Here is a 22,354-nt window from a genome sequence, read left to right as displayed (position 1 = left end):
TCCTTCTCCTCTCTCTGTATTAAATGGCTCCTTCTCCTCTCTCTGTATTAAATGGCTCCTTCTCCTCTCTCTGTATTAAATGGCTCCTTCTCCTCTCTCTGTATTAAATGGCTCCTTCTCCTGTATTAAATGGCTCCTCTCCTATCCTCTCCTCTCCTCTCTCTGTATTAAATGGCTCCTCCTCCTGTATTAAATGGCTCCTTTCCTCTCTCTGTATTAAATGGCTCCTTCTCCTCTGTCTCTATTAAATGGCTCCTTCTCCTCTCCCTGTATTAAATGGCTCCTTATCCTCTCTCTGTATTAAATGGCTCCTCTCCTCTCTCTGTATTAAATGGCTCCTTCTCCTCTCTCTGTATTAAATGGCTCCTTCTCCTGTATTAAATGGCTCCTTCTCCTGTATTAAATGGCTCCTTCTCCTCTCTCTGTATTAAATGGCTCCTTCTCCTGTATTAAATAGCTCCTCCTCCTGTATTAAATGGCTCCTCCTCCTGTATTAAATGGCTCCTTCTCCTCTCTCTGTATTAAATGGCTCCTTCTCCTCTGTCTCTATTAAATGGCTCCTTCTCTTCTTTCTCTATTAAATGGCTCCTTCTCCTCTCTCTGTATTAAATGGCTCCTTCTCCTCTCCCTGTATTAAATGGCTCCTTCTCCTCTCTCTGTATTAAATGGCTCCTTCTCCTCTGTCTCTATTAAATGGCTCCTTCTCTTCTGTCTCTATTAAATGGCTCCTTCTCCTCTCTCTGTATTAAATGGCTCCGTCTCCTCTCTCTGTATTAAATGGCTCCTTCTCCTCTGTCTCTATTAAATGGCTCCTTCTCTTCTGTCTCTATTAAATGGCTCCTTCTCCTCTCTCTGTATTAAATGGCTCCTTCTCCTCTCTCTGTATTATATGGCTCCTCCTCCTGTATTAAATGGCTCCTCCTCCTGTATTAAATGGCTCATTCTCTCCCTGTGTCTCTGTGTTAAATGGCTCCTTCACTCCTTGTGTCTCTGTATTAAATGGCTCTTTCTCTCCCCGTGTCTCTGTGTTAAATGGCTCCTTCACTCCTTGTGTCTCTGTATTAAATGGCTCCTTCTCCTGTATTAAATGGCTCCTCCTCCTGTATTAAATGGCTCATTCTCTCCCTGTGTCTCTGTATTAAATGGCTCCTTCTCTCCTTGTGTCTCTGTATTAAATGGCTCCTTCTCTCCCTGTGTCTCTGTATTAAATGGCTCCTTCTCCTGTATTAAATGGCTCCTCCTCCTGTATTAAATGGCTCCTTCTCTCCCTGTGTCTCTGTATTAAATGGCTCATTCTCTCCCCGTGTCTCTGTGTTAAATGGCTCCTTCTCTCCCTGTCTCTCTGTATTAAATGGCTCCTTCTCCTGTATTAAATGGCTCCTCCTGTCACGGTTCAGACAGACGACAAGAGGACCACAATTGCGTCACACCAGAAAGTTTATTAAAACTTAAGGGAAAAGGGAAGTAGGGAGTGAGTGAAGGCTCCAGGGGTTATTCCGTCCAATGTGCTGGGTCTGTGCCCCCCCCCAGTGGCAGCGATGCGTCCGGTGACGCCGGTGGTTGGTGGTCCAGAAGTCCGGGGTCGAAGAGTAGTCAGGAGTCGTAATGGCAGAAAGCAGGTCTGGTTTTCCTGGGGCAGAAGGGTATCCAAGAATCAGGCAGGTCCGGGGTCACAAAACAAGGGTGAGCCAGAAGCGCGAGCAAACAGGTTCCGGGTGTGAGCTTGCAGACGATCTGACAAAGGAGAGCTGAAAGACAGGACTTTAAATACTGGGAGAGGTTAGTGGGTAATGCAGCGCAGCTGGCAGAGTAATTAGAGCCGAGCAGAGCAGGGACAGGTGGAGCTAGTTAGGCTGAGTAGAGAGAGAGTGGTGAGCAGAGTGGAAGATAGTGGAAACAAATTAAGGTGGTAACCCGGTGGAGTGAGAGGGCTCATGACAGAACCCCCCCCCCAAGGGACGGCCCCAGAAGTCCCAAGAGCAACACCACGCCGGGCGGGAGGAGGGGAGCCGGAGGAGGGCTAGAACTCCTCCGAACGGTCCGAGCGAACGTCCTCATCCTCGGAGGAAGCCGGAGGGCCGTGGTCGGGAGATGGGACAGGTCCCGAGACAGGATCAGGCACAGGACAGGAAGCCGAGCGGGCAGGACGGTTAGGGATCCCTCTGGGGCGGCCCCTACGGATTGCAGGTTGATCAGGATGCCGTTGGTGGAAGGCGGTGATGAGAGTCCTATCCACAATCCGACTAGCTGGCACCCAGGTCCTTTCCTCAGGTCCATAGCCCTCCCAGTCAATGAGGTACTGGAGACCCCTACCCCTCCGTCTGGACCGAAGCAGGCGGCGGACGGTGTAAACCAGACCACCATCGACGAGCTGTGGAGGAGGAGGACAAGGCGCAGCAGGGACCAGCGGACTCTCATGAATGGGCTTAATCTTAGACACATGGAAAGTGGGGTGCACCCTCATGGAATTAGGCAGTTGGAGCCGGACAGCAGTTGGGCTAATCACTCTTATGATAGGGAATGGCCCAATGAACCGAGGTGCCAGCTTTTGCGACTCCACCCTGAGTGGCAGGTTCTTTGACGACAACCACACCCTTTGACCAACATGGTAGGTGGGAGCAGGGATTCTCCGACGGTTGGCCCCGGTAGTGTAGCTGGCAACGGATCTGAGGAGTGTGGCTCGGGCTTGTGACCAGGTGCGGCGACATCGACGGGCAAAAGCAAGTGCAGATGGGCAAGTAACCTCCCCTTCCTGGCTGGCAAATAGAGGAGGCTGGTATCCATAAACACATTGGAAAGGGGACATACCGATGGCAGAGCAGGTCAGAGAATTGTGTGCGTACTCCACCCATGTCAATTGCTGCGACCAGGAGTGGGGGTTGCGTGAAGTCATGCATCGCAGTGCCTTCTCGAGCTCCTGATTTGCCCGCTCTGACTGCCCATTGGATTGGGGATGGAATCCGGAAGTCAGACTGACTGTGGCTCCCAGCAGGTGACAGAACTCCTTCCAAAAAGCGGAGGAGAATTGTGGACCACGGTCAGAAACTACATCCTTTGGCAGTCCGTGGATCCGGAAGACGTGTTCCAGGACCACCTGGGCGGTCTCCTTGGCGGTTGGGAGCTTGGGGAGGGGAATGAAGTGTGCCATCTTGCTGAATCGGTCAACTATGGTGAGAATGACGGTCATGCCACTTGAAGGGGGCAGCCCCGTGACAAAGTCAAGGGCGATGTGAGACCAGGGACGTCTGGGCACAGGCAGGGGCTGCAGCAATCCGGCTGGGGGCTGGCAGGACGACTTGTGTTGGTTGCAGATGGGGCAGGCTTGGACGAATTCCCGTACATCCTTTCTCAGAGAGGGCCACCAGAACCTCTGGGCGAGCAGGTTGTAAGTGCGGGTGGAGCCAGGGTGACAAGCTAGGCGGGAGTCATGTCCCCACTGAACGACCTGGGACCTCAGGTCTTCGGGGACAAAAAGGCGGTCAGCTGGGCAAGTGCTGGGACCGGGCTGGTTACGGAGAGCTTCCAGCACCTGTTCCTCAACAGCCCAGGTCAGAGCTGCTACGATGCAGGGACTTGGCAGAATCGACACAGGATCCTTGGAGGGGTTGTCATCCTTCTGGAATTGACGGGAGAGGGCGTCTGGCTTGGTGTTGCGTGATCCAGGCCGGTATGACAGAGTGAAATTAAACCTGGTGAAGAACAGGGCCCAGCGGGACTGCCTGGAGTTCAACCGTTTGGCCGTGCGGATGTACTCCAAGTTCTTATGATCGGTCCAAACGAGAAATGGAATGGTGGACCCCTCCAGCCAGTGACGCCACTCCTCCAAGGCAAGCTTCACAGCCAGCAGCTCTCGGTTCCCTATGTCGTAATTGCACTCAGAGGGGGACAACCGACGTGAGAAAAAGGCACAGGGATGGAGCTTCCTATCCTCCGCAGCCCACTGAGAAATCACAGCACCAACTCCCACATCCGAGGCGTCCACCTCCACAATGAATTGCCGGTCCACATCAGGCATCTGGAGGATGGGAGCGGAGGTGAACCTTACCTTGAGGGTACTGAAGGCCTTGTCGGCTGCTGGGGTCCAGGTGAAGGGTTGCTTGGTGCTGGTTAGAGCAGTGAGAGGAGCAGCAACGGTACTGTAGTTCCGGATAAACTTTCTATAGAAGTTAGCAAACCCCAGAAACTGTTGCAGCTTCTTTCTGTTCTCCGGAACTGGCCATGACGTGACTGCTGATACTTTGGCAGGATCCATTTGGATACTTCCCTCTGCCACTATGTACCCCAGGAAGGCCACTGTCTTGACGTGAAACTCACATTTCTCTGCCTTGGCGTAGAGGGAATTCTCCAGAAGACGATGAAGGACTTGCTGGACATGGCGGGTGTGTTCAGACAGGTTTCTGGAGTAGATTAAGATGTCATCCAGGTAAACGAAGACAAACTTGTTTAACATGTCCCGCAGTACATCATTCACTAGAGCCTGGAACACAGCAGGAGCATTGGTGAGGCCAAAAGGCATAACCAGATACTCGTAGTGGCCTGTTGGTGTATTGAATGCGGTCTTCCATTCATCTCCCTCCCGGATCCGCACTAGGTGGTAAGCGTTTCTGAGATCCAACTTGGTAAAAACAGTGGCTCCCTGGAGCAACTCAAAAGCAGAGGTGAGCAGAGGGAGAGGGTAACGGTTTTTCACTGTGATGTCGTTGAGTCCCCTGTAGTCGATGCAGGGGCGAAGAGATCCGTCCCTCTTCCCCACAAAGAAGAAGCCAGCACCAGCCGGAGATGAAGATGAACGGATCAATCCTGTGGACAGAGAGTCATTGATGTAGTCCTCCATGGACTTTCTTTCAGGAGCAGACAACGAATAAAGACGGCCCCTTGGAGGGGCTGTTCCAGGGAGGAGGTCGATGGCACAGTCGTACGGTCGGTGAGGGGGCAGAGATGTGGCTCTTGCTTTGTTAAACACTTCTCTGAGACCATGGTAGCATTCTGGGACATGGGAGAGGTCAGGAGCGGAGTTAGTAGGTACTGGCCGAGGGGGTAGTGCGGCAGCAAGCAGGCAGGTTCGGTGGCAGTCCTCTCCCCACTCCCTGATCACCCCGGTCACCCAGTCGAGCTGAGGGTTGTGCCGGCGGAGCCATGGGTAACCCAGGATGAGGGGTTGGCCTGGAGAGGGGAGCAGGTGAAACTGGATAGTTTCTTGATGGTTTCCGGACAGACCCTTCAAGACCGGGGCCGTGACATGAGTGACCGATCCGAGTAAGTGTCCGTCCAGTGCCCGGGCAGGAATAGGAGGTGTCAAACGGAGGTTCTCCAGTCCCAGTTGGCGTGCCAGCTTGATGTCCATTATGTTGGCTTCGGCGCCAGAATCCACCAGAGCAGCCAGGGTGTGAGTTGAGTCAGAGAGGCGGAGGTGAACTTGCAGCAGGGGTTTGCGGTCGGAGGACTGGATGGTCATTGAGCTCAACCGGACTCCCCCTATGCCCGGTGAGCTTCGGCTTTTAAAGGGCAGGTTACCACACGATGTCCATCACCTCCACAATAGAGGCAGAGGTTTGAGGTGAAGCGGCGCTGGCGCTCTGCAGGAGTGAGAGAGGCTCGCCCAATCTCCATAGGCTCAGACTGATCAAGCTGACTAGGGTGAGTGGCAGTAGCTGACAGGAGCCCAGTCGGATCTCTCCGAATGCCGGTAGTTGGTGGACCTTGGCGCCCCCTCTCACGACGACGGGTCTGTATCCTTCTGTCGATCCGGACAGTCAGTGCGATGGCTTCATCAAGAGTGGAAGGCAGTTCATGGGAGACCAACTCGTCCTTGATATAGTCAGCCAAGCTATGGAAGAACGCGTCCACCAACGATGGTGTGTTCCAAGAACTTCGTCTTGCCAGGGTTCGGAAGTCGATGGAATGGTCTGCGACTGTACGTCTGCCTTGTCGAATACTGAACAGTTCACGAGACGCCTCTGCGGTTGGTGAATCCAGGTCAAACACCTTCAGCATCTCCTCAGCAAACAGGTCGAAGGTTGCACATGCGGGGGTTTGACGTTCGAACTCTGCTGTCCCCCAGAGTCGAGCTCGGCCCGTCAGGTGAGTGATGGCATACCCGACCTTAGCCCCCTCCGTGGCGAAGGTCCTTGGCTGCAAGGAGAACTGAAGTCGGCAGCTAGTCAGAAATGGCCGGACCTGGGTAGAATCGCCGTTGAACCGCTCGGGGTTTCCAATCTTGGGTTCCGGGGCAGCGGCTGCAATGACCGGGGCAGGTAACTCGGAGGCAGGGCTGGTGGGCAGACTGGCTGGGGTAAGGTTGGTGAGGAGTTGGATGATCATGGCGAGTTGTTGTTGCTGCTGCTGGGACTGCTGCTGGTGCTGCTGGAACTGCTGATGCTGTTGGTGGCCGACCTGAAGCAGAGAGGTGATGTCGCCGCTCATGCGGCCTAGCTCTCTCTCAGTGTGTTCCAGGCGTAGCATGGCGGTGGGTTGCTCAGGTTCTTCGGTTTCCATGTCGGGGGAAGTGTGCGCTGAGTCCATGATGGTCAGATCGTACTGTCACGGTTCAGACAGACGACAAGAGGACCACAATTGCGTCACACCAGAAAGTTTATTAAAACTTAAGGGAAAAGGGAAGTAGGGAGTGAGTGAAGGCTCCAGGGGTTATTCCGTCCAATGTGCTGGGTCTGTGCCCCCCCCCAGTGGCAGCGATGCGTCCGGTGACGCCGGTGGTTGGTGGTCCAGAAGTCCGGGGTCGAAGAGTAGTCAGGAGTCGTAATGGCAGAAAGCAGGTCTGGTTTTCCTGGGGCAGAAGGGTATCCAAGAATCAGGCAGGTCCGGGGTCACAAAACAAGGGTGAGCCAGAAGCGCGAGCAAACAGGTTCCGGGTGTGAGCTTGCAGACGATCTGACAAAGGAGAGCTGAAAGACAGGACTTTAAATACTGGGAGAGGTTAGTGGGTAATGCAGCGCAGCTGGCAGAGTAATTAGAGCCGAGCAGAGCAGGGACAGGTGGAGCTAGTTAGGCTGAGTAGAGAGAGAGTGGTGAGCAGAGTGGAAGATAGTGGAAACAAATTAAGGTGGTAACCCGGTGGAGTGAGAGGGCTCATGACACCTCCTCCTGTATTAAATGGCTCCTTCTCTCCCTGTGTCTCTGTATTAAATGGCTCCTTCTCCTGTATTAAATGGCTCCTCCTCCTGTATTAAATGGCTCCTTCTCTCCCTGTGTCTCTGTATTAAATGGCTCCTTAGTATTTACTGATCCTCTGCGATCCTATTTGTTTCTACTCTATAAATCATAAGGCTGATATACGTATGCTGCTGATAAATGTGAATTTAATTCTGTCTGTTGTCTGGTCCAGGTGTTTCTGTTGAGGGAGCTGTATCTGGTCCAGGTGTTTCTGCTGAGGTAGATGTACAGTACCAGTCAAAAGAGTGGACACATCTACTCATTCAAGGGTTTTTCTTTATTTTTACTATTTTCTACATTGTAGAATAATATTGAATACATCAAAACTATGAAATAACACATATGGAATCATGTAGTAACCAAAAAAGTGTTAAACAAATCAAAATATTTTTTATATTTGAGATTCTTCTAAGTAGCCACCCTTTGCCTTGATGACAGCTTTGCACACTCTTGGCATTCTCTCAACCAGCTTCACCTGGAATGCTTTTCCAACAGTCTTGAAGGAGTTCCCACATATGCTGAGAACTTTTTGGGTGCTTTTCCTTCACTCTGCTATCCAGTTAATCCCAAACCATCTCAATTGGGTTGCGGTCGGGCGATTGTGGAGGCCAGGTCATCTGATGCAGGACTCCATCTCTCCCTTACACAGCGTGGAGGTGTGTTTTGGGTCATTGTCCTGTTGAAAAACATGGGATGGCGTACTGTTGCAGAATGGTGTGGAGCCATGCTGGTTAAGTGTGCCTTGAATTCTAAATAAATCAGTGTCACCAGCAAAGCACCATCACACCTCCTCCTCCATGCTTCATGGTGGGAACCACACATGCGGAGATCATCCGTTCACCTACTCTGCGTCTCACAAAGACACGGCGGTTGGAACCAAAAATCTGAAATTTGGACTCATCAGACCAAAGGACAGATTTCCACCGGTCTAATGTCCATTGCTCATGTTTCTTGCTGTCATGTGAATTTCTATCTCTAATTCACCCTAAGCTTGAATCATTACCAGAGGTTGTAAAGCTCTGGTTTTAATCATCAATGATTCAAGGTCCACAATTCACAAGTAATTATCGGTATATTTATTCATGGAGAGCTCTGGTCAAAAACACAAACATACTGTTTTTATACCCCTTGACAAACAAAGGCACTATGCTCCTCCCACCTTTAGGTGGCTTTCTTAAAACAGTTCCCGCCTTCTTCTTTACCCTTGAATGGTTAGTACCGCCCCCTCTGTTAGTGGGTTGACACTACATGATAATTCTAACATTTATACTGTGTTTGGGGTGAAATTCTTTAGTCATTATTCTTAAAATCCAAATTAATCTAACAATCCACCCCTTTGACTAAATATTCACACATTCAGGATAAATGTATTTTACAAGCATGATTAATCTCAGAGATCACATCAGAACTAATAAACATTTCATCCAATTGCGGTCTTTCAGGGTCCAAATCCTCGTCATCCACCAAGCCTGGAGGATCGTTTTTCACATTCCCCTGGTCAGAGTCCGGAGTCAGTCCATCTCTCATCATTGTTTAGATACTGCATTTCACCAACGCCTGACTCACCAATCCTCGGACACAGGGAACAAGACAACAACCACATAATACAAGAATACCCATACAAACACTGATCGCTCCTAAGATGGTGGCTGCTAGGGTTTTCCATTTACCAAATATTTCATCAAACCACCCTATCCACGATGTACTAACTTCTGAGTTCAGTTCATCCTTCACTTAGTGCAGTTAATTCTGTAAGAGCTCTGGTGACTGTCCCATCCAGTGTGGTGTTGTTAGGGATAAATATGCAACAATGGCTTATCTTTCTATAGACACCGGCCCTTTCTGCCTGATCTAGAACCAACCTCTACTAAGTTATGAGCGGGATGGCGGATAATCGCTCAGAGATCCCCTTTACTGCATCTCTAGTCTGGTCAATAAATCGTTGTTGGTTGTAATAGATATAATTTATCCAATCCATATTTTTGTTTATTGTCACCCACCAGAAAAATGTTGTAGTAAAACTCTCTCATATTTGATTCATAGCTTTGTATTCGTCTGGAACACCCCTGGGGATGCCTATACCATCTACCCAAATTGGGCTATTTCCTTCCTGACTTATATTTCTTTTTCTCCTAATTATTCTTCCTGTCAACTTTGTCGGTCGCCCAATGGAGCATGCATAACAATTGGTCTCCCCCAAGGCCCTAGCGGTGTATTTCATCCACTTTAACCAGAGATTCTCATCAGGGACCCCCTCCACTTCCCCATTGTTCCATTCTTGGAGGAGAAAATCTTTCATAGTGGACAGGTTAGTCGAATTGACTCCGTCATCCCTTGACTGATTTACTCGGTCTATTGCTGTTAGTGGATTAATGCCAGTACCTGCTCCCTCTATATCTTTTGACTCCATGAAATATAATTTTAGACAAGTATCCCGTCCGTATACGTCCGCGCAAGCCCAGTAAGTTATTTTCATGTCCTCTTTAGTGACCTTTACTATCGTTACTACCATCTCCGTGGGGATGTCGTTATACCTTCTTATCCTCCATCTGGACGTCCAGGCCCCCCCCGTCTCATATCTCCGTCCCCCAGTATATCTAAATACCTGAGCCCAGGAACAATCCGCTGAGGGGGCTGAACATAAATACAACGGGATCTTATAATCCCATGTTGCTTGCTTATCCGCTCTGATAAGATCACTAATCATAATTTTGAATCTTACTCCCCACCCTTCTCTGACTCCTATTTTGTAGATCACTCGCCCTTGATGGTCAGTATGTCGGGTCGCTTTCCCTTTATTTCTTAATAATGGTAAGGCCATAGCGTAATTGGTGTGAGGTGGTGGTGGATTTTGACCTACCACGACTATTGCCGAGACTATGATGCAGCTCAGGGTCACCCATATTCCCAAAAACCGCCAACCCTCTCCTGTCTTGAGTCCTTCTGCTCGGTACCACCCCATACTCACACCCTAGGAACACACTACAGTGATGATAGGTCTGGGTAGGAGATCTTCGTTGACAGAGGTGACCCCCGGACCCTGTGGCCCAGTTCCGCTCGTCAACTCTGCGTGTGCTAAGCGGTGCTTGTATGTGGTCTTACCTTCTTGCAGTGGGTAACATGGACCCAGGTTCCTCTCTCTGCTATTCTAATGGCCAAGGTGGTTACCAACATAACCTGATAGGGCCCTTCCCAACAGGCCTGCTTCCAGTTTTCCTTCTAGTGACTGGATGCTCACCAGTCACCTGGTTAGATAGTGGGTCACCTTCTCCTTTAGTTCACCTGTGGGGCACAAAACCTCTGACATACGGGTGTGGTTAATAAACTATCTTCACACATGTTCAGATTAATCTAACAATTTCTGACTGCATTCTCTTTTTAGACTGTATCTAAAAAAAATGTTTTTTTTAAAAAAGTATTTTGTCGTCTCCTTTGTATATTATTTAATACAATTAGCCTCTTCCCCCCTCTTGACACATAGTTCTGCTTATGTGTCAATTTTTTCCACCTTCCTAAACATTCCCTTAGGTTATTTATCAACCAATTGTCATGCCTTTCATTTTTGAGATTGTCTTTTGCTTCTTTATTGCTCCTCCCACCTCCTTTGTCTTTATGGCGGCTAAATTCGACTTTCATTCAGTTCAGAATCAATTAGTAATCCAACAAACTATCTCTTATCTTGTAAAAACACTTATGTTTAGTTCAACCTCTGTTCTACCCCGGCTCTCCCGGGCTTGACCTGAAGACTGATTTTTTTATATGACAATTCCATTTTTAGGTCCCCTAAGTATTCTGCCTAGCAACAAAGAATAAAAACCTCTATGTTCGTGATTAACCCAGTTATCTCTAATAGCCCACCAAAAAAAAAAAAACATCTTTAAATCACGACCAATGTCATATCCCTCCATCTACCATTTGGGTAACATCCCTGATATATGTATGAAAAGCTAAGACTGTTTGGGAAGAGAGCAACAACATAAACTATTCTTCCTCCTCAGAGTTCCAAATTATTTTATCATGGGCTGCCATTGCCTTCCCATAGATAAGATCACTTAACTTCCCAGTATGCAGTGCATAATGCGGTACCCAAGCTCTACAGTAGTTTATCATCCCCAAAAAGCTCATAATTTGTTTTTTTTTCAATGGTTTTGGCGCTTCAAGTATAGCAGTTTTCCTGGATGAGTTTAACATTCGCCCTTCCTGAGTTATAGCGTGTCCTAGGTAAATCACCTCGCTCTGCCAAAGTTGAAGTTTCTTTTTGCTCACTTTGTGTCCCTGTTCTGCTAGGAAGGTTAACAATTGGATTGTATCCCTCTTACATCCCTCCTGAGTGGGATTAGCCAATAGAATATCATCTACATAAACTAACATTTGGCTTCCCTCCTGAGGTTCAAACTTTCCCAAATTCCTAGTTATAGCCTGGGCAAAGATTGTAGGACTTTCTGAGTAGCTTTGAGGCATCCTAGCGCATGTCCATTTCCTTCCCTGAAAAGTAAAGCCAAACCACCCCTGACTATCCGGATGAACTGGGATACTAAAGAAAGCATTAGCTAAATCTATCACTGTAAAATAGGAGTTTTCTGGTTTCAATTGGTTCAGCAATGTATGTGGATCTGGTACACATGGAGCTCTGGGAATTATATTTCTATTAACCCCCTGCAAGTCCATTACCATCCTCCAGTCGGCGCTAGGTGCCGCCTTTTTAACAGGAAATACTGGAGAGTTTCATTGTGCCTCGTCTCCAGGAATTATCACCCCTCCCTTAAGTAAATGCTCAAATGTAGGTGTTATCCCTTTTATTGCTTCTGGTTTCATAGGGTATTGCTTTTGGTATGGTCTATGATCGGATCGAGGAATCACTTGTACTGGAGCTACCCCCTTAATTAGTCCCACATCGGCTGGTCCTTGTGACCATAATTTGAACGGAATTGCTGCCAACTCATCCTCCTGTTCCTGAGTTAAGAAAATCTCTTCCTGTCATCCGTTAAAATTTGTCTCCAGGTGGACCCCGGGCTGGGTTTTTGCTCTCCAATTCAATTTTCTTCTATATCTCCCCGTGGAGTGGCTATACTGATCCCCATTTGGTGTATTTTGCCAGTCAGTGATGTTTTTCCCCTGTTTTATCCATTTACCTAGTGATAACCATTCCTCTGAAGGTTCTTTCACTAGGGAAACATGGGGGCTCCACCTTTCTCTGTACAGTCTCTGGCTTTGTGGTCCTAACTCCACCTCTACAGCTGCCCGTTTTTTATCATAGTGAACCCATTTTAACCCAATTGTTTTTTTCTGTGGTTTTTAACAATTCTTCCTCATAATCTGGGTTAGGACCTGGGTGCTCATTACACCATAATGTACAGTGTAAGTCATCTACCGTCATCTTGGTTGATCCAATCACTAACTCATTACTTAGGTCCATTAGTGATTTCAGTATGTCTGTGAGTCCCCCTCTTAGCAGATCCTGGCTATACCAATAGCATGGTTTTACCTCCCCGCTCAATACCATATTATCCCTTACGACATATGCCTTCATACCCCTCAGCGTTGGCTTTACAGCTACGTTCAACTGAGTCATGGCATCCCTTCCTAGCAAATTGACCGGACACAGGCTTGATACAAGTACAGGTATGCATACCTCTCCCCCTGAATCTTCATGTTTTAAAGTCACCGGGGCCGATAATCGCTCTATAAATTGATGGCCCGAGGCCGAGCGTACCATGATTTTTTCCCCATTAATTCTAATTCCTTTGGGTATGTCGGCTACACAGATCGCTGTGCGACATGCCCCTGTGTCACACAAGAATTTAATATTTTTCCCCAATATTGTTAAGGTGAGGTATGGTTTCTGTTCTTGCTGCAGAGCCAATTCAATCGTTTCCAATTCAAACACTTCACACCCCGTATCAATGGTATCCTCTGACCCCTCTCCTTCACTATCTGTCTTACTATCTTCCCCTTGCTCTAGTCATGCCTCATCTTCCTCTTTCCTCCTATCATTACTGAATCAATGATAATACATTTACATTCTAGTCACCCAGCAGACGCTCCTATCCAGAGCGACCTACAGTTAGTGAATACATATTATTCTTTTTATTATTCTTTTTTTTTCTACTGGCCTCCCCCCGTGGGAATCGAACCCATAACCCTGGCGTTGCAAACACCATGCTCTATCAACTGAGCTACATCCCTGCCGGCCATTTTCCCCCCTACCCTGGACGACGCTGGGCCAATTGTGCGCCGCCCATGAGTCTCCCGGTCACTGCCGGCTGCGACAGAGCCTGGATCCGAACCAGGATCTCTAGTGGCACAGTTAGCCCTGCGATGCAGTGCCTTAGACCACTGCGCCACTCAGGATTATAATAACTGCAATAACTATCAATAATAATTATAATAACTATTACGAATTATATTGTCCTTATTCTGATGTTATAATTGTAGTCTATTCCATCACTTTAGTTTAAAATAAAGTTATTTATAACAAATCCAGAACCCACCATAGGCTGGTGCTATTCCCCCAGCACAACAGCCAATGCCACTCGCTTCCCTGTAACGAAAATAAATTATCGTTTTAAAATGTTCCAACTATTTGTATTTTCCCGCTAACCCATTTCAGTTCGCTATTCAATATCTTTAACAGTTCTCTCTGATTCGGCCCCAATCAATAAAACAAATGCCTGATATCGTTGATCAGCATACATGACATTCCTACCATCTGAACTTATTTACTGTCTCTCCCGCCCTCTCCTGTTCCCTCCTACATTATGGGGGAGGCGCGGGAAACTTCCCTACAATCTTCCTTCTTAGGAAATAATGTCATTCGTACTTATAACATATTTTCATAGACATATCTAGAATATTACTAAAGCTATCTAATGCAACTTTTAATACACGTAAAAAAACTCTCTCTCTCCACCCATTCTCTATTGAATAAGTGCGTCTTCCTAGTTACCCCATAACCACACCTCAAATCTTTTATTCAGCATTTAACCAACCAAATACTAAGTGGTATCCGGTTATCATTCATACCCGCCGTTGAATTCCCTCATACACACATATTTCACCTTATGCCATTCAAATGCCCAACACGACAGAATAGTTCAATGAAACTCTCTATTGGTTTTTCAAGTCGCTCCGGACCAGAGCGTCTGCCAACTGACCAAAAATGCAAATATTCTCTACCTTCTCACTCATTACGTACGTCTACGTTTGAGTGCGAAAGTTCATACACATGCATTTACATTTTAGTAACTTTGCAGACGCTCCTATCCAGAGCAACTTACATGAGCAATTAGGGTTAAGTGACTTGCTTAAGGGCACATCGACAGATTTTTACACCTAGTCGGTTCGGGGATTAGAACCAGCGACCTTTCGGTTACTGGCACAACGCTCTTACCCACTAAGCTACCTGCCGCCCACCGTTGGACTTTATAGGTACCTCTCAAATAATCGCTTTGTGGTGTTTTTAGCCAATTCTTAATTGACACAAACCATTTTTTCAACCATTTTACCCGTTGAACCAAAAAAATTGACTGTCCTATTCCTTTTCCCCTGCAGTCACGATGGTTAAATATTCCTTTGTCCCCGTTGAAGCACTTTCGCGCTTAAAAAAAACACACTCGCTGTCTCTAGCCCCTCCTTTCGCTGTTTTTTTTCCATCTAATTTTATATGCATCTGCCTACTAACTTTTTTACTTCGAGATGCCCAATAAATTCATACCTCTTCTCCCAAATGGATCCATAAAACACATTTCTTCTTTCTCTTTCTAAGATATATCTTTCATCTCCCGTTAATTCTCGGACTTGTTTAGAAGATGTCTTTCCCATGGTGGAACAATAAGAAATTCCCCCCCCCTTTTTGTTTTTTAAATAATTCACTCCCGAATTATTTTCGTAGGAGCTAATATCTTAGTGCGCCGCTTGCTTTTGTAATTAACCATTTAAAATGATTTAACCCCTAACCCAGAGTTTCTATTTAAAACTCCAGTTTCATGAAAAGAGGAAGTTACCCAATTTTTCTCACGCGACTTATTTTTTTCTCCACCCCTGAAATAATGATCACGTCTCCCGATGGATTAAGTCTCACACATATACGACCTTATCATTTGCCAAACTTGTTTGCAAAGTTCTAGCAAATGCCCAGTTGCACATGCTACTCCCGACACATCCATCTCACACGATGATAATTATTTCCCTGTTTATACTGAACATTGCAATTCGTACAATGACAATATTAACTAGTTTACACTTGTGATTGCAATTCACTCCATGTCATTTCGGACTAGTTTATTTTTGTAATAGCTATTTACCTAGGATCAATTGCGGATCCTCCCTGTCGTAATAATTATTACCTTCTTTGAGATTTTGGTAACCTGTCTGCCCTTCACAAGAATTCCTATTCTTATACAAGTTCAAATCATTTCACCAAAATCCATGAATAAAACTACCAACTTTTCCTTGTAGTTTGGATTCAAATAATTTTTCTAACTCGTTAACGTCTTTATCGTTCATAAAGAGTAATCACCGGCCTGTTTATAACCTTAACGTCGAAGGCCAGGACTATTCTCCACGGATGCAATCACCCGGCCGTGCACGGATTCGGTGTCTTCAGAACGATAAAGATGTATTTTAAGATCCGGCTCGAAGGACCAATCTGTCATGTGAATTTCTATCTCTAATTCACCCTAAGCTTGAATCATTACCAGAGGCTGTAAAGCTCTGGTTTTAATCATCAATGATTCAAGGTCCACAATTCACAAGTAATTATCGGTATATTTATTCATGGAGAGCTCTGGTCAAAAACACAAACATACTGTTTTTATACCCCTTGACAAACAAAGGCACTATGCTCCTCCCACCTTTAGGTGGCTTTCTTAAAACAGTTCCCGCCTTCTTCTTTACCCTTGAATGGTTAGTACCGCCCCCTCTGTTAGTGGGTTGACACTACATGATAATTCTAACATTTATACTGTGTTTGGGGTGAAATTCTTTAGTCATTATTCTTAAAATCCAAATTAATCTAACACTTGCCCAAGCAAGTCTCTTTATCTTAATGGTGTCCTTTAGTAGTGGTTTCTTTGCAGCAATTGACCATGATGAACTGATTCACACAATCTCCTCTGAAAAGTTGATTTTGAGATGTCTCTGTTACTTGAACTCTGTGAAGCATTTATTTGGGCTACAATCTGAGGTGCAGTTAACTCTAAGGAACTTATCCTCTGCAGCAGAGTTAACTCTGGGTCTTCCTTTCCTGTGGCGGTCCTCATGAGAGCCAGTTCCATCATAGCGCTTGATGGTTTTTGCGACTGCACTTGAAGAAACTTTCTTGAAATGTTCCGTATTGACTGACCTTCATGTCTTAAAGTAATGATGGACCGTCATTTCTCTTTGCTTATTTGAGCTGTTCTTGCCATAATATGGACTTGGTCATTTACCAAATACAGTGGATTGCGAAAGTATTTTACATTTACATTTTTTGTCATTTAGCAGACGCTCTTATCCAGAGCGACTTACAGTTAGTGAGTGCATACATTATCATACTGGCCCCCCGTGGGAATCGAACCCACAACCCTGGCATTGCAAGCGCCATGCTCTACCAACTGAGCTACAGTATTCACCCCCCTTGGCATTTTTCCTATTTTGTTGCCTTACAACCTGGAATTAAAATTGATTTTGTGGGGGGTTTGTATCATTTGATTTACACAACATGCCTACAACTTTGAAGATGCAAAATTATTTTTTATTGTTAAACAAACAAGAAATAAGACAAAAAAACAGAACTTGAGCGTGCATAACTATTCACCCCCCCAAAGTCAATACTTTGTAGAGCCACCTTTTGCAGCAATTACAGCTGCAAGTCTCTTGAGGTATCTCTATAAGCTTGGCACATCTAGCCACTGGGATTTTTGCCCATTCTTCAAGGCAAAACTGCTCCAGCTCCTTCAAGTTGGATGGGTTCCGCTGGTGTACAGCAATCTTTAAGTCATACCACAGATTCTCAATTGGATTGAAGTCTGGGCTTTGACTAGGCCATTCCTAGGGGAAACATTTAAATGTTTCCCCTTAAACCACTCGAGTGTTGTTTTAGCAGTATGCTTAGGGTCATTGTCCTGCTGGAAGGTGAACCTCTGTCCCAGTCTCAAATCTCTGGAAGACTGAAACAGGTTTCCCTCAAGAATGTTCCTGTATTTAGCGCCATCCATCAATCCTTCAATTCTGACCAGTTTCTCAGTCCCTGCCGATGGAAAAACATCCCCACAGCATGATGCTGCCACCACCATGCTTCACTGTGGGGATGGTGTTTTCGGGGTGATGAGAGGTGTTGGGTTTGCGCCAGATATACCATTTTCATTGATGGCCAAAAAGCTCAATTTTAATCTCATCTGACCAGAGTACCTTCTTCCATTTGTTTGGGGAGTCTCCCACATTCCTTTTGGCGAACATCAAACGTGTTTGCTAATTTTTTTCTTTAAGCAATGGCTTTTTTCTGGCCACTCTTCCGTAAGGCCCATCTCTGTGGAGTGTACGGCTTAAAGTGGTCCTATGGACAGATACTCCAATCTCCACTGTGGAGCTTTGCGGCTCCTTCAGTGTTATCTTTGGGTCTTTGTTGCCTCTCTGATTAATGTCCTCCTCGCCTGGTCCCTGATCTGTACTTCTCCACAACTTTGTCCCTGACCTGTTTGAGGAGCTCCTTGGTCTTCATGGTGCAGCTTGCTTGGTGGTGCCCCTTGCTTAGTGGTGTTGCAGACTCTGGGGGCCTTTCAGAACAGGTGTATATATACTGAGATCATGTGACAGTTAGATTGCACACAGGTGGACTATATTTAACTAATTATGTGACTTCTGAAGGTAATTGGTGGCACCAGATCTTTTTTAAGGGGCTTCATAGCAAAGGGGTTGAATACATATGCACGCACCACTTTTCTGTTATTTATTTTTTAGAATTTTTTGAAACAAGTTATTTTTTTCATTTCACTTCACCAATTTGGACTATTTTGTGTATGTCCATTACATGAAATCCAAATAAAAATCAATTTAAATTACTGGTTGTAATGTAACAAAATAGGAAAAGCGCCAAGGGGGGTGAATACTTCTGCAAGGCACTGTAGGGCTATCTGCTGTATCCCCCCCTACCTTGTCACAACACAACTGATTGGCTCAAACGCATTAAGAAGGAAAGAAATTCCACAAATTAATTTTAAAGAAGGCACACCTATTAATTGAAATGCATTTCAGGTGACTACCTCATGAATCTGGTTGAGAGAATGCCACGAGTGTGCAAAGCTGTCACCAAGAGTGTGCAAAGCTGAAAAATCTCAAATATAAAATATATTTTGATTTGTTTAACACTTTTTTGGTTACTACAATTGTGTTATTTCATAGTTTTATGTCTTCACTATTATTATACAATGTAGAAAATAGTAAAACTAAAGAAAAACCTTGGGATGAGTAGGTGTGTCCAAACATTTGACTGGTACTTTATGTCTGGTCCAGGTGATTCTGTTGGCGTCTGTATGTCTGGTCCAGGTGTTCCGGTTGGCGTCTGTATGTCTGGTCCAGGTGTTCCGGTTGGCGTCTGTATGTCTGGTCCAGGTGTTCCGGTTGGCGTCTGTATGTCTGGTCCAGGTGTTTCTGTTGGCGTCTGTATGTCTGGTCCAGGTGTTTCTGTTGGCGTCTGTATGTCTGGTCCAGGTGTTTCTGTTGGCGTCTGTATGTCTGGTCCAGGTGTTTCTGTTGGCGTCTGTATGTCTGGTCCAGGTGTTCCGGTTGGCGTCTGTATGTCTGGTCCAGGTGTTTCTGTTGGCGTCTGTATGTCTGGTCCAGGTGTTTCTGTTGGCGTCTGTATGTCTGGTCCAGGTGTTCCGGTTGGCGTCTGTATGTCTGGTCCAGGTGTTTCTTTTGGCGTCTGTATGTCTGGTCCAGGTGTTCCGGTTGGCGTCTGTATGTCTGGTCCAGGTGTTCCGGTTGGCGTCTGTATGTCTGGTCCAGGTGTTTCTGTTGGCATCTGTATGTCTGGTCCAGGTGTTCCGGTTGGCGTCTGTATGTCTGGTCCAGGTGTTCCGGTTGGCGTCTGTATGTCTGGTCCAGGTGTTTCTGTTGGCGTCTGTATGTCTGGTCCAGGTGTTTCTGTTGGCGTCTGTATGTCTGGTCCAGGTGTTCCGGTTGGCGTCTGTATGTCTGGTCCAGGTGTTCCGGTTGGCGTCTGTATGTCTGGTCCAGGTGTTCCGGTTGGCGTCTGTATGTCTGGTCCAGGTGTTCCGGTTGGCGTCTGTATGTCTGGTCCAGGTGTTCCGGTTGGCGTCTGTATGTCTGGTCCAGGTGTTTCTGTTGGCGTCTGTATGTCTGGTCCAGGTGTTTCTGTTGGCGTCTGTATGTCTGGTCCAGGTGTTTCTGTTGGCATCTGTATGTCTGGTCCAGGTGTTTCTGTTGGCATCTGTATGTCTGGTCCAGGTGTTCCGGTTGGCGTCTGTATGTCTGGTCCAGGTGTTCCGGTTGGCGTCTGTATGTCTGGTCCAGGTGTTTCTGTTGGCGTCTGTATGTCTGGTCCAGGTGTTTCTGTTGGCGTCTGTATGTCTGGTCCAGGTGTTTCTGTTGGCGTCTGTATGTCTGGTCCAGGTGTTTCTGTTGGCGTCTGTATGTCTGGTACAGGTTTTCCGGTTGGCGTCTGTATGTCTGGTCCAGGTGTTCCGGTTGGCGTCTGTATGTCTGGTCCAGGTGTTTCTGTTGGCGTCTGTATGTCTGGTCCAGGTGTTTCTGTTGGCGTCTGTATGTCTGGTCCAGGTGTTCCGGTTGGCGTCTGTATGTCTGGTCCAGGTGTTCCGGTTGGCGTCTGTATGTCTGGTCCAGGTGTTTCTGTTGGCGTCTGTATGTCTGGTCCAGGTGTTCCGGTTGGCGTCTGTATGTCTGGTCCAGGTGTTCCGGTTGGCGTCTGTATGTCTGGTCCAGGTGTTCCGGTTGGCGTCTGTATGTCTGGTCCAGGTGTTTCTGTTGGCGTCTGTATGTCTGGTCCAGGTGTTTCTGTTGGCGTCTGTATGTCTGGTCCAGGTGTTTCTGTTGGCATCTGTATGTCTGGTCCAGGTGTTTCTGTTGGCATCTGTATGTCTGGTCCAGGTGTTCCGGTTGGCGTCTGTATGTCTGGTCCAGGTGTTCCGGTTGGCGTCTGTATGTCTGGTCCAGGTGTTTCTGTTGGCGTCTGTATGTCTGGTCCAGGTGTTTCTGTTGGCGTCTGTATGTCTGGTCCAGGTGTTTCTGTTGGCGTCTGTATGTCTGGTCCAGGTGTTTCTGTTGGCGTCTGTATGTCTGGTACAGGTTTTCCGGTTGGCGTCTGTATGTCTGGTCCAGGTGTTCCGGTTGGCGTCTGTATGTCTGGTCCAGGTGTTTCTGTTGGCGTCTGTATGTCTGGTCCAGGTGTTTCTGTTGGCGTCTGTATGTCTGGTCCAGGTGTTCCGGTTGGCGTCTGTATGTCTGGTCCAGGTGTTCCGGTTGGCGTCTGTATGTCTGGTCCAGGTGTTTCTGTTGGCGTCTGTATGTCTGGTCCAGGTGTTCCGGTTGGCGTCTGTATGTCTGGTCCAGGTGTTCCGGTTGGCGTCTGTATGTCTGGTCCAGGTGTTCCGGTTGGCGTCTGTATGTCTGGTCCAGGTGTTCCGGTTGAGTCTGCTGTGTCTGCTCTACTGCTGCTGTATGTCTGCTCTATGTCTGCTGTATGTCTGCTCTATTACATTTAACATTTAAGTCATTTAGCAGACGCTCTTATCCAGAGCGACTTACAAATTGGTGCATTCAATTTAGGAATAGCCAGTTGGACAACCACTCTTTTTTTATGTTATTTTTTTATGGGGTGGTGGGGGGTAGAAGGATTACTGTTATACCATGCCAGAGCAGCGAATAGCTTTGACTGGGCTGAGCGGGAACTGTGCTTCTGTAGAGGTAGGGGGGCTAGCAGGCCAGAGGTGGATGAACGTAATGCCCTCGTTTGGGTGTAGGATCAGAGCCTGAAGGTAAGGAGGTGCCGTTCCCCTCACAGCTGTATATATGTGCTGTTTGTCTACTCTATGTCTGCTCTATGTCTGCTCTATGTCTGCTCTATGTCTGCTCTATGTCTGCTCTATGTCTGCTCTATGTCTGCTGTATGTCTGCTCTATGTCTGCTCTATGTATACTCTATGTCTGCTCTATGTCTGCTCTATGTCTGCTCTATGTCTGCTGTATGTCTGCTCTATGTCTGCTCTATGTCTACTCTATGTCTGCTCTATGTCTGCTCTATGTCTGCTGTATGTCTGCTGTATGTCTGCTCTAGGTTTGCTCTATGTCTGCTCTATGTCTACTCTATGTCTGCTGTATGTATGCTCTATGTCTGCTGTATGTCTGCTGTATTTCTGCTCTAGGTCTGCTGTATGTCTGCTCTATGTGTGCTGTATGTCTGCTCTATGTGTGCTGTATGTCTGCTCTATGTCTGCTCTATGTATGCTGTATGTCTGCTCTATGTCTGCTGTATGTCTGCTCTATGTCTGCTGTATGTCTGCTCTATGTCTGCTGTATGTCTGCTGTATGTCTGCTCTATGTCTGCTGTATGTCTGCTCTATGTGTGCTGTATGTCTGCTCTATATCTACTCTATGTCTGCTCTATGTCTGCTCTATGTCTGCTTTATGTCTGCTGTATGTCTGCTGTATGTCTGCTCTAGGTTTGCTCTATGTCTGCTCTATGTCTACTCTATGTCTGCTGTATGTCTGCTGTATTTCTGCTCTAGGTCTGCTGTATGTCTGCTCTATGTGTGCTGTATGTCTGCTCTATGTGTGCTGTATGTCTGCTCTATGTCTGCTTTATGTCTGCTGTGTCTGCTCTATGTCTGCTGTATGTCTGCTCTATGTCTGCTGTATGTCTGCTCTATGTCTGCTGTATGTCTGCTCTATGTCTGCTGTATGTCTGCTGTATGTCTGCTATATGTGTGCTGTATGTCTGCTCTATGTGTGCTGTATGTCTGCTCTATGTCTGCTGTATGTCTGCTCTATGTCTGCTGTATGTCTGCTCTATGTGTGTTGTATGTCTGCTGTATGTCTGCTCTATGTCTGCTGTATGTCTGCTCTATGTCTGCTCAATGTCTGCTGTATGTCTACTCTATGTCTGCTGTATGTCTGCTCTATGTCTGCTCTATGTCTGCTCTATGTCTGCTCTATGTCTGCTCTATGTC

The sequence above is a fragment of the Coregonus lavaretus genome, assembly GCF_964263955.1.
Source record: "Coregonus lavaretus genome assembly, chromosome: 8".
Classification (NCBI taxonomy): domain Eukaryota; kingdom Metazoa; phylum Chordata; class Actinopteri; order Salmoniformes; family Salmonidae; genus Coregonus; species Coregonus lavaretus.
Note: the sequence above shows the minus strand (reverse complement) of the source record.